We start from the raw sequence: 9,876 nt of genomic DNA on the forward strand, positions 1-9,876 counted from the left end.
CCTGGGGTAGCCTAGAAGAGGAGAGAAGGAGGGCTAGGGGAGGAGGGAGGGCAGTGGATTTCCCCAGGGAGGTGCAGGCTCAGGTATCAGTTGGGGTACGAAGAGGGGAGGGCATCTCCAAGGCAGGTTCTGGGGAAGGGGCCTCAAGCTAGGGCAAAGGAGGGAGGGGTGGACCCCCAGCTGGAGGGGCAGGCCCTGGGCATGGAAACAGCCTCCAGGGCCCTCCTTGAGCTCCATCGCCTCCCAGGGAAGGACCAGGGTCCGAGGGCGAAGATTTTGGTGCAGCACTCATCTTTTTAAAATGAGCTTAGATGTCACTTCATCTGTGAAGTCTTGTCTGACACTCCCACAAAGAAAATGAAACTCCTGACAGTTATAATCAAATCCTCTCTATCAGCCTGCCTCACATACTGTGCCTACTATTAAGATGTCTGGAATGTTTAGCAATCTGCTTGGTTTGATTTTGTTGGTGTTTATTTTGTTTGTTATTCAGTCAGCCTCTAAACTTATCTGCATACTAAAAACTTAAGAGAATTCTATTTTTTCAACATAGCCACACAGTAGAACTGGACTGGCTATCTTCAATGGGACAATATCACCATAATCAGTGCCGTTGAATGAGATTAACAGGGTCCTTTATGAGTGAGTTTTCAAAAGTTGTGAAGTACTTGGAGGGCAAGACCCAGGAATGCAGGAAACTCTGCTATGCTATGTGTGTGTAAATCCTGTGCCCACCACAACTTTTACATGTCTCATCAGACATCTATGTAAATGAAAAGCTCGCTTACTATTACCTGTGACTAGATCCTAGCCCTATTGTACACAACACATTTTTACATAGGAATTTTCCAGGAATGTAACTACCATATTTGGAACTTCACCAAGATTTGCTCACCATTTTGGAAAGTGATGTCTCCTGCTATAATGCTGCTGCTATTATCTGATTCAATTATACACCACACCCACATCTGTTTGCAATTGTTGCTGTCACACTCAATGAATATATTTATTTCGGTCTTATTTCAAAATGCAAATGTACAAAAGGGTCACCAATATTCGGTTGAATATTATCTTCTTATCCAAATTTATCTTCTTCTCTTATGTAAACTTATCTTCTTATCTAAACTTATGCACTTTAAGTGGCAAGCCTCTGACTATTTTATTACATTTTCCAGTGTAGTTATATGTAAGCACACACACTGGTAAGTCTATTTTATCTTAAGCTGCTTTCCTTTTATTTATCCTTTCTATTACAGATATGGAATTTGTGTTGATTTTAAAATATTATATGTGTTACAGTTAGATAGAAGGAATAAATTCTAATGTTTGTTAGCAGAGTAGGGTGATTAAAGTTAACAATATATTATATATTTCAATATAGCTAGAAGAGAGGACTTGAAATGTCCCAATACATAGAAATGACAAATGTTCGAGGTGATGGATACCCCAAATACCCTGACTTGATCATTATACATTCCATGCATGTAAAAAAAAAGTCACATGTACCCCATAAGTACAAATATTATGTATCAATAAAAAATAAATAACATATTATATGTGTAGATAAGTTATATTATCTATTAATATTATTTCATGAAAGTAAAAGGGACATTACAAAATACTGCTTCAAAAAATAGGGCACTGGATCTGAGTAGAGAATCATGGCTCTAAATATACCTAGGAACTGAAAACAACTGTATTTTCTTCCCCTTGGGATGCTTCTGTTCTGCAACTGCTCCACTGGATTGCTGACCCACCCTGCCAATAGCATTTACCATGTTTTTGTGTGTGTAATTTACTCATCGACATATGTAGGCTGTGAGTACATGGTATCTTATTCATATTTATGTCCCTAATAACTAGCTTAGGGCTTAGCACAGAGAAGGAGCTCAGTGGATATCTTTAGGATAAAATACCAAATGAGAATCCTGAGGGAGACGCAGTCCCTGGCTCTCATGATAGAACTCTGAATCAATTATTCAACATTTTGCCCATACCAATCTTAAAAAGCTTCCTTCATTCTGGCTAATATCACAGTTAGTTGGCTAGAAACTCCCTCTCCATTTTTTCTCCTCCTTGTGGGCCTAGGCAGTATTGCATCCACCACTGTATCCCAAGACAGCCTCAAACAGAAGTCAGTATTTAAATCAAATGATTCCCCAAGAATATTGCTATATATCATGGTTGGGATTTTCAGTACTAACAGTACTATACTTCAGGTATATTATTGATTAAAAAGGCTTTGGTAGATTAGTCTGAGGACCTAAACATCATTTCAAGTACTGTTTTTATGAGGAAATATTTATGAGTTATAAAATAACCAAACTTTTAAAATGAACCTTTTTATAACAATCCAATGTGGCTTGAAAGTTGGCTATACAATGTGACTGAACCTATAAGACCTATTATCTGTGTGAAAAATAAAAATGTCAATCATGAAGATATCTCTAAATATTTGATTCTATGGCATCCTACAAGCAATATTTAATCATTTTATCTTTCAAATTTAATCCAGATGATATTTTCCACATAAACAGAAGCAGTGGCTATTTAGAAAAAAGACTTTACTTCAAATACTATATAAAGTTCTATTGATGAAAATCTCAATTTATAATTTGATTTATGGTTTCATGATTTTACTATAGTAATTTGCCACTTAATAAAATAAATGCATTCTAAAAAATATACTAGCAAGCAAATCTGTTAAGTGACTATATTTCAACTTCCATTAAAATACTGGGGTTACATTTTACAGAGGAATAAGTGGGGACATGGGTAAAAGAAAATAGTATTGCAAAACTAATAATCTTTTAAAACATGAACATATAATTTTTAAAATAGCTAAATTAAATGTATTTGTAATACTATATTTTATTCAAAGTAATTCACAAACTTAAAAAAAACTAAAAATGAAAATAAACTATCATCAGAAATTGACCGATCAGATCATCTGTGTCAGCCAGCCTTGCTTTCTGTGGTTACTGTAAGGACAGTACTGTCTAATGTGTTAGCATTTGATAAAATCCCACCCACGTTTTAAAAATCAGCCTCTAACTAAACTACCTTCTTATTTCAAATTCATGCTGAAAATTTGGGAGTTTTCTCCTACTTAAAAAAAGTCCCTACTTTTGGCCTTTTCCAAGCATTCCCCTGTAGTAATAACGATGGCATCTTTTAGTGAGAACACATAGCTCCAAATAAATCTAGGAACTGCAAACATCTTGTTCTGCTTGGGATCATGCTTCTTAATATTTCTGGGTATCATAGTGGTTAAGTGAAGCCAGAACACCTGGGTTCAAGTTTGACTTTACCATTTACTTCCTATATGACTTTAGGCAAGAAAAGTCTCTGAACTTTATTTTTCATATCTATTATATAATATATAATAAAGGTTATCAACAATGACTTCACAGGGTAGTTGTGAGAATGAAAACATTAATATCTGTAAGATGCTTAAAACAGTACCTAGCTTAAGTGTTTGCTATAATAATTTTATTTTATTTATGTAATAAAATAAAATACATATTATTACTTATAATGATAGTATTCTTATTTAATTTAAATGTAAATTTTAAAATTTTAATAAAATGTATTATTTATTGTTATTCTTTTCTAACAATTCCCAAACGCATAGCCTATGACAAATTTTCATGATCCTCTTCATGAATTTGTCTTAACCTATTAATGACGATATTGATAAGTGCATTTCTGTATGGAAGAAAGCTATCATTTTGAACTATCACCATGATTCTTCAATCAGTTATTCAAGTTTTTTTTTTTTTTTTTTGGACTCTCTACACTTTAAAATATCCTTGAAGGCAGGACTGTCTTCTATATCTTTTGCATTTGTTACATTCTAGTCAAGCATTCTTTTCCTTATGCATATTTAATAAGTAATAAATGAATTAATGAATGAGTTAGTGAGTGGCTACAGGACATTAAATCAGAGACTAAAGATGTCCAATTCAATCTATCCGAACAAGTACTTTTCAAGATGACACTAGAGGGTTTGGCTTACACAGGCCCAGGGACCCTGGTCTCACACACTTGACTTTCTTCCTCACGACTTGTACTTGCAGTAAAGAGTTGGTGGAAATATATACTTAAGAAGTACAAGGAGGAAATATTATATGCAATGAAACAGAATTGGGCTATAGATCTAGTGTATGAAGATACTTGTAGAATGTGACTAAAAAATTGAAGACTGCTCTGCTCTATAAAATTTATTTTATCACTTGGGGAGTAACAAGGCCATAAACTCTAACCTTAATGAAATACTCTGAACTTAAAAAATATCACATATAATGTATCCGTACTCTCTATTCCTCTGACTTGTGAATATAATAGGCATCGTGATTTTATGCAAAATCCACTTGACGAATATAAGCAAATCTCAAATAAGATTACATTCTGAAATAAGTAGACTATCTTAACCATGTATATTTACCTTAAAATGTACATGAGGAGATTTCCTATCAACTTTAAGAATTTTCCTTTGGAATTAGTCTTTAAGGGACAGCAAATTTTAAGGAACTAATTACTTCCTTATCAAGGAAAAAATGTGTTAGGGCAGAATGAAACATATCTTGTAGATTTCCTAGATTTTACCAGTAATTTGGTCTACTTTCATTATATGTATACACATATACTGTTCTCACTAGAGTACTATTTAAAAATGCCAGATATACACTCAACAAAAAATATGTTTCTCAAGCTTAATGAAGATGCTCCACAGACTTGCACATTTATAGACATACAGGCAGGTACACACACACACACACACACACAAAAAAAGCTTTTAAGTTGCCAAGATATGTGACTGAAACCATATCCTGCCATTTCACTTTTTCTAGCGACATCACTTTTATTATCATACTTAAAGTTAGAATGGCAGGCTGATGTCCACAGTTGCCCTACTGCATAAACAAGGAAGTTTTAAAAGCCAAACAGAAAGGATTGGATAAGGTAATAATTTCTAACTTATCCCATCTGAGAATTCAGTAAACATGTATGTTTGCAGAGTTGAACTGTGGGATCTGGAGAACAGTGAAATGGGAAATAATTTCAGTTGATGCACAGATTGATTCTACTTAGAAAAACAGGAGAAAAAGGAAAGAGAGGCAACAGAAAAGCAGTATGCGAGGATGAGAACTCTCAAAGTGGCAAACAGTCGAGTTATTTTCTGGAGTCAGTGCGCATGAATTTGTGTATGAGGGAGATTTGGGAACACTACCATGGAGAGGGAAAGGTGAAGCTTAAAGGAGTAAGAAAGCAAAGAGAATTGCCAGGTGAGTCACTCCTTTCTCCAAAAGTCTGAATAGTACCAGAAAAGGAAGAAGGGTGCATTAGACAGAATTCTGTTTGTGAAAAACAATTGGTCTGAACCTGAAGGCAGGAGAGAGGACATTATGGCATTTACTTTGTGGAATCATATTAACTCTTTTAGGTGATGAGGGTACTTTTCATTCAGTGGGGAAAAAAGTTATTTATGCATTGGATCTTCAAAATTCTCAGAAAGTCTATGCAAACACAAGTAAGCACTTTTCATGCCTTACATTAAAAAACACCACTTCAAGCAGCAATTAAATGCACATACACATATATAATGTACCAAATTACTGAACTGTTTAAATTTTGGTTAATTTAAAAACAAAGGCCTCTCTAGTCTAGATGTCTATAGGTTTTATTCATGTATTACAAGTTAAGCTGTGGACAACTTTATATTTATTGACACACACACACCCTTCAAGAGTGAAACAGATAAAGCAAAACTTTTTCTTTATGTGTATATATATAATTTTTAAAATGTTACCCTCTTTTACAAAATCTTTCCTTTAAGTTATTCAGCACTGACAAGATTAGATCTTTAACTGAAATCTATCTTTCACTTGTCCTATGAAATGTAATATCTTGATTGATGTTTATTGGTAAATTAACCAAGAGACCTCTGTCCCACACAATACTACACATTTAAAAATAACAATAAAATGTTTACTTTTCCTTTGTCTTGGACTTAAGAAAATCAAGTTCCCAGCAAAAATCAAAAAACCAATCAATGCAAAAAATAATTTGATTAGAAGAAATGTTGAACATGCGTGAAATCAACCCAGTGTACATCTGTGCATACTAAATTTTTCCAGCGTAATCTTGTATTTGTTATTTACTGTTGAAACTGTTGTGCAGTCATAAATATTGCAAAAATGGCACGCTTGTGCATATTGCACACTGACAATTTTTATGAATGAAGACACATAAACGCACATAACTCGAGAAAATGGATGGCAGGATACTATTTTGAAAGGGTCATTAAGCACTGGGAGCAAATGATGAGGCAAATGGTCGATAATATTTTGGTGCCATTCAGGGCAAATGTATTCCCAAGGCCCCTAGCAGAGTGTGTTGGAAACAGCTATGAAGCTCTTTCCTTGGAGACCCGTCCTCCCTCTCAGGAATCCTGCTACAGAACAGAAACCGCGCAGCGCTAGAAGAATAAAATGCACGCATGGCTCTGTGTTCCGAGGGCTGTTCATACATCAGAGACATCACACTCCCTAAATCCAGTCCCACAAGTGTGTGCGTGTGAGTGTGGCATTTACCAACAAATGAACAGAAGGCAACAAGAGCTCCTCTCCTAGAAATAACATTCCCCATCCCTTCCCAGGCAGGCTGCCGGGAAGCTTTTCAGGGGCTAACACTTGAGTGCCTTCCCCACCGGGAAGGAGCTTTCCATCAAACACCCTCTCAGGGCTAAGTCAGCTTTGTGTGTAAGTCCGCTCGGCGCCATATGGCAGTTTCCAATTCCTTTAGCAACTCAAGTCTGGCTAGGCTGCCGCGATGATTCATTCTTAAAAGAAGACCCCTTCGGGGAGCAGCGGTGCCCCCGCCACTTACCTAGGTCCCACCGACCCCGCTCAGCAGGCGGCACGGGCTCGGGCACCACAAAGGGCTGTGGGATTCCCCGCTCCCTCCGGGGCTCCTCTCCCCGCGACGATCCCCTTCGCCAATGATCTGTCGCTGGAAATCCCCCCCTCCACGGAGAGGAGGGTCTCCCCGGCTGGCTGGGGCTCCCGGCGTGTTTTTCCCCCGTCTCTTTACATCCCTGACTCTGGTTCACCGTCTCTAGTAGGAAGGCTCAAAGGAGAGGCGGCGGGAGGAAGCCGAGGCATCCTTCAAAAGAACAATAATCTTCATCGATCTTCACCCCCTTCCCCAGGCGGGGCCCCCATCCCCCTGCCGCCGCCGCCGCCGCCGCCGCCGCCGCCGCCGCGCAGACGGGAGAGGGCTGGAACAGAACAGGAAAAACCGAGCGGGGCTGAGCTCGCCGCGCGGAGGGAGCCGGAGAGCGAGCCGCGCCAGCCCGGAGTCGCCTCTCGCCGGGGCTGCCCGAGGCGCGGCGGCGGCCGGCGGCGGCGGGGGCGGAGGGCGGCGGGCGCTGGGTGGGTGTGTGTCTGTGGCGGAGCAAGGCAGAGGCTGCGCGCGGGAGGCGAGGCGGGGCGCTCCGGGGCGCGTGTCCCCCGCCCCGCGGCTCGCCGGCCCGGCGCGCACACACGCCCGCGGCCACCCCAGCCTCCCGCTCCTCCTCCTCCCGCGCTCCGCGCACCCGCGGGCAGGAGCGGCCGCCGCCTCTTCCTCCTCCTCCTCCTCCTCCTCTTCCTCCTCCTCCTCCTCGGCGCTGGCGGCTCTCGAGGTGGGCGGCGCGGAGGTAGGGCGGGGTGGCAGGGCTGTGCTGCTGGCCAGGCACCACCGGGTACGCGGTGGCTCGGCCTCGCAGCTCCAGAGCCGTGCGCTCGGCCGGGGACAGCGCTCCGGTACCCTGGGCGCGGCCGGGGCGCGGGCGAGCGGGCGGGCGCCGCCCACACCTCGGCGGGAGCCTCCCTCTGCTCCCGCGCGCCTGCCGCTCACCGCGGCCTCGGGCCGGGTTCCACACGCACACCCACCTGCTCTGCACCGCGGCTGCCACCCGGCTGCACTGGGCTGGAGGGTCCGCAGCCCCGCGGCCGCCGCGCGCACGGCGCCCGGGAAAGCCCTGGGACGCCCCGCCGCCACGCGCCCCGGCGGCTTCGCGGGATTCCCCGGGCCCTTCTGCTTCCAGCTGCAGGGCTCTCCTCCCGCCAGCCCCCTACCTGACCCTGACCCTGACCCTGACCCTGGGCGAGCTGCTCGGCCCCGGGGAACTGGGGCGAGGACAGATGGCTCCTGAATGTTGGGGCCAGGATTATTTTCCTGGAGAAGAAGCTGCGGGGATAACTAGGAGCACAGGTAGATCTGACTTTCCTCCAGGCACCTCAGGCGCCGCTCGCTCGGGGGACGTCACTAGCCCGGAGTGACCCCGCTTTCCTGGGTTTTAGGATAAAGCCGGGTCGGTGGCAGTTTTAACTCTTGCTTCCCACGGGGGCGCTATTCATACCCTGCTTTCTTTCCTTTGCCCATGTACTTAGCGGCTGGAAAACTATGCCAAGTTCTTCCTTGAGGCGAGGCCTCAGAGTGGACACCCAGACCTATCCCCATTTTCAGGAAGCAGTAAAGACAATGAACTTGAATAATATCACTGGAACCTACTCCTATCCCAGGTGCTCCTTGACAGGCAGGAAATAAAGACAGCAGGCACAGTTACAGGGCTTTCAGGAAAACAAATAAAGTAGCTTAAAACACCCTTTCAAAAAGAATGCTGGCCATGACAATATATTCAAATGCTGGGACTCCCTTCCGAGTTTCTTTAGGCTCGAAAGAAAGATGGCTGTTGAAGGAGGTCCGAATACACTGTTTTAAATGTATCTCATTTAATCATTGCTCTGTTTTAGCCCTGATGTGCACTGGGAAGCACTATCCTCTCGGGTTGTCTACACCTTGACTTCCCACCTCCCCATAGACCTTACTTTGTGCTGAGGGGTTTCATGTTTGAAGTGTCAGACATTGGGTGGGATGTTCAGTGTGGAAGTTGGCCCTTGTGATCTCATCGCCCTCCAGCAAGAACCTGCCCTGGCTCTCTGCTTTTCCCAGGACTTCTCAAGTATGAACACTAGGAAGAGAACACCCAGATTCCCAAACCCTTACCTACAGCCCTGGCCCAGGCTCCAGCTCCACGTTTCTAGGGACCTGAAGAAGCCCATTCCCCCCGCCCCCCACCAGCCTTTCCACCTTCCCGCAGAGTTTACTTTCTGCAGTTTGCTCTTTGCCGTCCACGACCCTGACCACCATACCATTTCCCTATTCACAAATGTTCCCTGGTTTCCCGTGTCCTATCAAACAGCATGTGTGCACCGCTGTGCCACTACAGGTGTGAGTGTCTCTCCTGAGATGCTCCTCTCCAGGTCTTAGGTCCAAATCATTGCAGCCCTTCAAGGACCACTTCAAACTCTGCCTCCTCCCTGACTCCTCCCCTTTGGTGCCCATAGCACGATGTCCCAGCAATCTTTTTTTTTTAAGACATATATCAGCTTCTGCTTCCTATACCATATATGTACTTTCTATGTACATGTCTTTACATTTTAAATTATAAATTCCTCCAGGGCCAATTCCACATTCCTTCATATTCTATATTCATTCCTTGTGTCTAACCCCAAACCACACATGTGAGAGATACCTATTCATCCAACAGAATTACTTTGCAACTTTTGTCAGACACTCAATAGTTGTTAACTGAATGGAATTTATAAAATGTTTTTAGTCTAGAAAGACTTCTTAGGATTCACTTCGAGTTTGCCTAAATTTAAGTGGCATGCCCTTTCGTAGGGGTGGTGAAAATCTCCTAACTTTACTAGCCCTATGGCAACATTACTGATCACCTTGGTAAGAATTTAATAATTTGACAAGTACTTATTAAACAAAATTTTACCTTCTTTAAATTCCCATTAGATGTTAGAAATCTGAATCTAT

General features: G+C 42.6%; 1 protein-coding gene across 1 annotated transcript in view; it reads right to left on the minus strand.

The window, feature by feature from the left end:
* Positions 1-7,555, minus strand: part of KCNB2 (potassium voltage-gated channel subfamily B member 2) — a 381,621-nt gene extending 374,066 nt beyond the window's left edge. Inside the window, exon 1 of the mRNA XM_045560419.1 lies at positions 6,892-7,555. The gene's annotated coding sequence lies outside the window, so the exon portion shown is untranslated. The remainder of the gene's footprint in view (positions 1-6,891) is intronic.
* Positions 7,556-9,876: the final 2,321 nt, after the last annotated feature.

This window comes from Lemur catta, chromosome 9, assembly GCF_020740605.2.
Source record: "Lemur catta isolate mLemCat1 chromosome 9, mLemCat1.pri, whole genome shotgun sequence".
Taxonomy (NCBI): domain Eukaryota; kingdom Metazoa; phylum Chordata; class Mammalia; order Primates; family Lemuridae; genus Lemur; species Lemur catta.